Source organism: Diaphorina citri, unplaced genomic scaffold (genome assembly GCF_000475195.1).
Source record: "Diaphorina citri unplaced genomic scaffold, Diaci psyllid genome assembly version 1.1 scaffold992, whole genome shotgun sequence".
Classification (NCBI taxonomy): Eukaryota; Metazoa; Arthropoda; class Insecta; order Hemiptera; family Psyllidae; genus Diaphorina; species Diaphorina citri.
In genome coordinates, this window is record NW_007378423.1 from 23,590 (window position 1) to 31,094 (window position 7,505).

The window sequence follows — 7,505 nt, forward strand, 5'->3', positions numbered from 1 at the left end:
AAAATTGAAAAAAAAAAAAAAAAAAGATTAATAATATGACTCCCTCTTCTTATTTCTTTTTATTTTTTATGTACTTTTTTATACATAGGTAATTTAGATGTTTTAAACTAATTTTTCAAGTGAATTTTCCCCAGGTTTGTGGTTGGTTCGCCTACCTATCACATTCTTTTCAGCACTTCATTCTGACAATGTTCTTATTCTTGGCCAGAAATATTATTCTTCTGTCATTGTACAACCCATTTTCCGAGGATAATTTTTTCATGGTTACTGAAATGGTTTTATTTTTTTTGGTAAGTGTAGGTACCCAAGTACCTACTTTACGTGTAAGCTCTTTATGTTGCAGCTCTGCAGCGAGATTGGTAGGGAACATTGTGATTATAATTTTTGGGTCCGTATGGACACCCACTCTGTGCTACTAAGGTTATTCTGCGTTTAGGGGTTGACATTAACTTGCCATTTCTCCGAATTTTACGTTAGTTGAAGTAGACCCCGAAATAGATAGCAACAGGTGATATACTAAACAACTAAACGGTCATCCGTCTAGATATCAACCACGCTCGACTTTGCTTCAGTGATCCGTCGAGAAAGGGTGCATTCAAAGAAGTAAATTTGAGGGTTCGAATCCCAAACAATTTACGAACTTTCTTAATCTTTTAATATTTTGACCTCTGCGGCTCAACGAGAGTCAATATAGGTAGTATCATTTCAAAATGGATCACCTGAAGTGAAGCAATGAATGGGGGGGACGGATGGTCATATAGGTAGCTATTTCGGAGTGCCCTCCACCTCGTGAAGACAACTGATGTGCAGGTTGAAATTCACAGGAGAGGGCGATAGAATAAGAAGGAGAAGAAGAAGAGGAAGAAGAAGAAGAAGAAGAAGAAGAAGAAGAAGAAGAAGAAGAAGAAGAAGAAGAAGAAGAAGAAGAAGAAGAAGAGCAAGAAGAAGAAGAAGAAGAAGAAGAAGAAGAAGAAGAAGAAGAAGAAGAAGAAGAAGAAGAAGAAGAAGAAGAAGAAGTACTCCAATGAAGAAGACGGCTGATAATTTTTACCTACCAGAGAATCAAGTTCAAGGGTGATGTTGAAATTTTACCCTAGTATCCGATGGTATAAAGACCCCTCCCTGGAAAATAGTAAAAAATAATACAATAATATTACCTACATACTTATATGTATTTGTATGCAGTAAAAAATAAGCTTGTTCTGTGCTCATAGATCTTTAGTCGCTAGAAAGTTCGCGTTTTGATTTAAGTTTTGCATATTTCTTTACCTACATGCAGAATTATGCTGATGATTTTCATGATTTAGAATTAGCATCGAGCTGTGCCATCAGCTACTGGTATTAGCCATTGTCTTCGAGCATTCTATGTATACTTTCAACATTCCTTGGCCCTATTGTTTTCACCAGGTACCTATCTGGTGTACTTCAATGCTGTACCTCGTATGTTCACTTTAATGTAAAAATTCTAGCAAACTATGCAAATTTTATACCTCGCTGAATGCTGCAACACAGACTTTACATTATTTTACATAAGTTTCTAATATGTGGATGTAGTTGGTAAGTTCGGAAATTGAAAGTATAGGTATCAACGGAGAATTAAAAGGAGGTGTATTACCAAAGCGATGTGGTTGGTACATGAAAGTTGATACATTAGAAGTTATATCTTATTGGACAGTTTATGCCAGTGATTTTAATAAAAAGATAGAACTTGATCCTTTTGATACGCCATCATAGACTGAGAGTTCACTTTTAGAAGTTAGATCTTATTGGACAGTTTATGCCAGTGATTTTAATAAAAAGATAGAACTTGATCCTTTTGATACGCCATCATAGACTGAGAGTTCACTTAGCTTTCTTTCATACCTACATTTTCCCTCCTCACTATTCCTGTAGAATAAAATGAACACATTTGATACAATATTGATGGGACACATACCTATACATATGTATATCCAAGAACTTGTATTAAAGCGATCGCATTCTTTGATTGGAACTTTTGAATGTCGATCATTAAAACACTTTATGATGATTTTGAAGTTTTCAATTACATACAATTTTTTAGACAATGCATCGCGCGTAGAACTTACCTAGAGTGTCCTAGAGTACCTAGAGAACCTACGCATGATTACTAATAAATATACATAGTAATAAACAGTGAATTCATTCTTACCAAGTAAAGGGATGAAGATCCAAGTAAATCACAAATCCATCAATAAAATAAATCCATTGTGAATGACATCAACTTTGGGAAAGATATTGTAAATAGGTGAAATAAAATCCAATAAAAAACCACACAAAAAAGTCCAACTAATTTCACACAAAATAAATAAAAACTAGTCGAGTAAGTAGGTATTATTTACTTCCCGAAGAGCACAAGTTAGCCGTAGATATTTAGCAATTTTCTATTTAGAATTATTTATTTATTAGATTTAATCCGGAGATCTTATTAAAAAATACCATAGGTAGATAAGTAGGTAAAATAGCTTTTAAAATTCAGAAATTTTGCTTGATTAGATCACTTTTTCCCCAGATTGCAATAATAATATGATACAAAAATAAAAAAAGAGATACATAACAGGATATGGGCGTTTTTTGTTACTCTATCTATATAACAGAGAGAGAGAGAGAGAGAGAGAGAGAGAGAGAGAGAGAGAGAGAGAGAGAGAGAGAGAGAGAGAGAGAGATCAATGGTCGGAAAAATCAACAAAAGCCTAGAATAGGATCAGCACTACAGAATTCACTAGTTCAGTGGCTTTGGACATCTAACCAATGGTACTTTTATCACATTATAGCATTGGATTATACTCAAAGTAAATTCCATTCTGGAAGGAAGTGTTTCTGGTCTAATTTTTCAAGAAGTAATCCAACCACAGAACGCGTTTCACATCCGGTTTAGGTAACAAGTGCGTACCTGGCGTTTCTTGCGTTTTTCTGGCGGTGTGCCATTTCGGTGATGATTATTGAGATGCGTTTCCTGAATTTCGGAAACAGAAACATCGCTCAGCACTTGAAATGAATTGGATCTATGTAGGATTTAGGTGATGAGAGCTACCTTTCACTGTCGTCTGGAGGAAATAGGTACCTACCTGGTTGAATGAACGAAGTGAGTTTTGAATTTTAACTCGACGATTTGGTTTTGTAATATTTTCGGACTGGTTTGATACTTCAGCCAGTCCGATTTCACCATTCGAAGATTCATTCTCCATTGGGATTTGATTTTGAATCCACAAATAAATTTGCTCTCATTTTGTATCAGATTTGTCTTCTAATTATTATAGGTTTGTCTGTATGTTTCAAAATAACTCTCGAACGAATAGTCCTGTGAACTTGCGCTACCTGCTACCTAGTCAAGAAACTAATGCAAAAGGAAAAGTTTTAGCTAAATTCCTTTTTTTTTTGTTTTCTATAAACTAGAAAAGTAGGAATAATATCTTCATGATTAAAGTCATGTACAAATGATCAAATTAGTCCAATGAATGCACACTAACAGACAAGCTCTCTTCTCAATGAAACGGATAACTTACGCCCTATTGAACGCCCGCGTTTCAAGTAGATAATAATGAATTGAAAAAAAAAAAAAAAAAACATCACTAAAGAGTTCACTTAGCTTTCTTTCATACCTACATTTTCCCTCCTCACTATTCCTGTAGAAAAAAATGAACACATTTGATACAATATTGATGGGACACATACCTATACATATGTATATCCAAGAACTTGTATTAAAGCGATCGCATTCTTTAAAATGAACACATTTGATACAATATTGATGGGACACATACCTATACATATGTATATCCAAGAACTTGTATTAAAGCGATCGCATTCTTTGATTGGAACTTTTGAATGTCGATCATTAAAACACTTTATGATGATTTTGAAGTTTTCAATTACATACAATTTTTTAGACAATGCATCGCGCGTAGAACTTAAAAGACCAAATGCCACAATTTGCAACAAATAAATAAATCAGAAATTAATGAAGAAATAAAAGTCACACAAGACATTTTATTACCGTCGAAGAAAATAGCAATAAACTTAAATGTACGGTAGATTTTTATACAATAAACAAGGTTTAATTATTTTATTTTTGTTAATTTTTTCCATAATAAATTTCAAAGTTCGCGGTGGATTGTTAACAAAAGTACCTAATGCTATGTCACTTGGCAAAACATTTTCCTTGAAAATGTTGAACAAAACCAAAAGAGAATTTTTATTCACTTTTGTTTTTTAAAACAACAGACAGAAGAAAAAATCGTCATAACTCCTCATTTTTTTTTTCTTCTTATTCCAAAGTTGTTTTATACCTCCATACAAAACATGAGATCAAATAAAATAAGATTCTTATAGTTTTTTGAAGGAAAAACAAGTTTTTTGTTGAAAAAATTGCACTAATGTCTGCGAATTTCAGTGTTTTTGAACTATGTCTGTGAGATGAAGGAAGGAAAAAATATACTGGGTGTCCATTTAATAAAATTTATAGGCACCTAAGTAGGTACATACTACATACGAAATATTCTATTCCAATATACCAAAAACATACCTTTGTCAACAATGCTTTGAATAAAGCAAAAGGACTGTAGTTTTCAACATGATATTCATAGTACTACTCGTACATCCTCGGATCCAGATGAGGTTTGTCACCGAACTACTGGCATAGGATATTTGGAAATTAGGTCCTTATTTTATAGGAAAAAAATACCAACAATAATTCCAATAATTATTCAAAAAATATTTCAGTTCTTGTGAGAGCCTAAACTACTTTAGGTTTTCGCTATAGACACCCTGTCAGTATGATATTCTCGAACGAGAAATGGTATAGGTATCCACATTAGGTATTTAGCCTGAGCAAATATTTCCAAATATCATAAATATTTTTGCCAATTTTGATTTCTTTTTATGCCATTGGAACAAAATATTTTCAAGAAATACAAAGAAATACCTGATTTATTTGCCACACTCACTATAGGTACATTTACAATATGCCCTTGCTGTTGAATTGTTAATTTTACCATATTTGAAAAAGAAGAAGAAGAAGAAGAAGAAGAAGAAGAAGAAGAAGAAGAAGAAAAAAATGTTTTATCCTTTAACGAATTTAATCCAAGCTTTTATGGCTCCATGATTCCATACAACATTTAGGTACTGGGCAGTTAGACATAGGCACCTTGGGTAGGTAAGTACCATTGATTGGTTTGAAATGGGAGGATGTCATCTCCACTAAAAGAAGCATAGCCACAATCAGTATTAATATTAATAGCACCACCATTGAATAATGAATAAGTAGGTACATATCATATCTTATCACATAATTCAAATGGTGAAAGATATAGAATATGTTTTTTATCCATTTCCAACAGGTGCAAATGGCACCACTTGCCAATTTCATTCAATAGATTCAGTGGAATATATTAAATTTTATATATGTGTCTATCTATCACGTTTATATATGTGTCTATCTAAGAAATTTTATATATCTATCACGTAGTGACAGGGATGGTAAGAGATCTTCAATAAAATTGTCCAAATTTTATATCCATTTGGACTTTGGGAATTGAACCAATTGAAATTTCATGACGTAAAGTCCTAGCTGTTTATGTCATCGTATGTATATATTTCGGAATCTAAGGATTCCTATGCTCTAAGGATTATTCAAGAGCTTTTGAAGAGAGTACAAATCGGAAAATCCCTCAATGAAATCCTGCGGAAGGGAAGACCGCAGATTTTTTCACGATACAGGTCTACCTACAGGAGGATTGGAGTACTGGCAGTGGAAAGACCTTAACTACACAGGCTACTAACTCTTTTTCTGTTAGGTATAAATAAATCTCCTTTAATTAAGTTTGGTTGCACTCCGTATAAGCTAAGAAATAGAAACTACACAGTACACAGGCTACTAACTCTTTTTCTGTTAGGTATAAATAAATCTCCTTTAATTAAGTTTGGTTGCACTCTGTATAAGCTAAGAAATAGGAAGACTAATGTATATTCCATGCCTGAGCTGTGGACATTACAGGACACAGAAATGTCTAGTAGCTTCGTTACAATGTTATTTAATTCAATTCATGATAATCATAATAAAATTGAATTAAAATTTACGTACAATGAGCAATGACTGTTGAAACTTTTTATTTTTTGGTTTTTCTGGTGTGTCTATGAATTGGCACTTGGCCATAACAAGTGCCATATGAAGGTGCAATCCTCTCTCCTATTCAACCATCTTTAGTCCGCGGGCCCATTTCTTCAAAGCGAGCAGCAGATGCAGGAAAGGTGATTGATACTGGACGGCTTTGAACAATTCCAATTTCCTACAAGCTACGAGTTCGTATCTAATATGTATGTTCCAAGAAAAAGATATATACCTAACACAATTAACCCAACCACCTCTTTCTTTCTTTCTTCAAGTAACCTTAAATCTGTATATCGACGAACACAGTTGTGTAAAAGAAGACTCAGACTTCAGATTACCTGCCTGGCTGAACGAACGAAGTGAGTTTTGAGTTTTAACTCGACGATTTGGTTTTCTAATATTTTCGGACTGGTTTGATACTTCAGCCGGTCCGATTTCACCATTCGAAGATTCATTCTCCATTGGGATTTGATTTTGAATCCACAAATAAATTTGCTCTCATTTTGTATCAGATTTGGACTTCAGAAATTTGGGTGGTACTGGAAATAAGATGCTCATCGGCCTTTAGGAAATACACTCTTGGAGTAAAAAAATAAAATAAAAATCAATGCCTAATGATTATGAATTATTTGAACTAAAATCCAGGACTTCTCCTTTTTGTGGACATATCCTGATATTGAAACACAGATAAAATGCTCATCGGCCTTTAGGAAATACACTCTTGGAGTAAAAAAAAAAAATCAATGCCTAATGATTATGAATTATTTGAACTAAAATCCAGGACTTCTCCTTTTTGTGGACATATCCTGATATTGAAACACAGAACTGGGATTGAACCTGGGATCTCGGCCATACAAGTCCGCTGAGTAGAGCTAAGAACAGAGCTCAGGAGATAGCTCCTAGCTTAGCTCCTCTTATCAATAAAGTGTTGGATTCAATGGAGGGACAGAAGAGATATCACATCAATGGATGTCTCCTACATGTGGCGATAGGCTTGAAGAATGAGATTAGCATAATTAACTAGTTTGCCGTTTCCTGTACGCGGTGAACCTGGGATCTCGGCCATACAAGTCCGCTGAGTAGAGCTAGGAGATAGCTCCTAGCTTAGCTCCTCTTATCAATAAAGTGTTGGATTCAATGGCGGGACCGAAGAGACATCACATCAATGGATGTCTCCTACATGTGGCGATAGGCTTGAAGAATGAGATTAGCATAATTAACTAGTTTGCCGTTTCCTGTACGCGCATTCCTTCTACCTGGTATATGCCATATAGCACCTAGGTACATATGCCACATAGCACCTAGGTACATATGCAACATAGCACCTAGGTACATATGCCACATAGCACCTAGGTGATATACCGACATAACTCACCTT

At 34.4% G+C, this 7,505-nt stretch overlaps 1 protein-coding gene across 1 annotated transcript in view; it reads right to left on the reverse strand.

Moving 5' to 3' along the window:
• Positions 1–2,435, reverse strand: part of LOC103513600 — a gene marked incomplete at its 3' end in the record, with an annotated part of 24,987 nt that extends 22,552 nt beyond the window's left edge. The window contains exon 1 of the mRNA XM_026826743.1: positions 2,171–2,435. The remainder of the gene's footprint in view (positions 1–2,170) is intronic.
• Between the last annotated feature and the right edge of the window lie 5,070 nt (positions 2,436–7,505).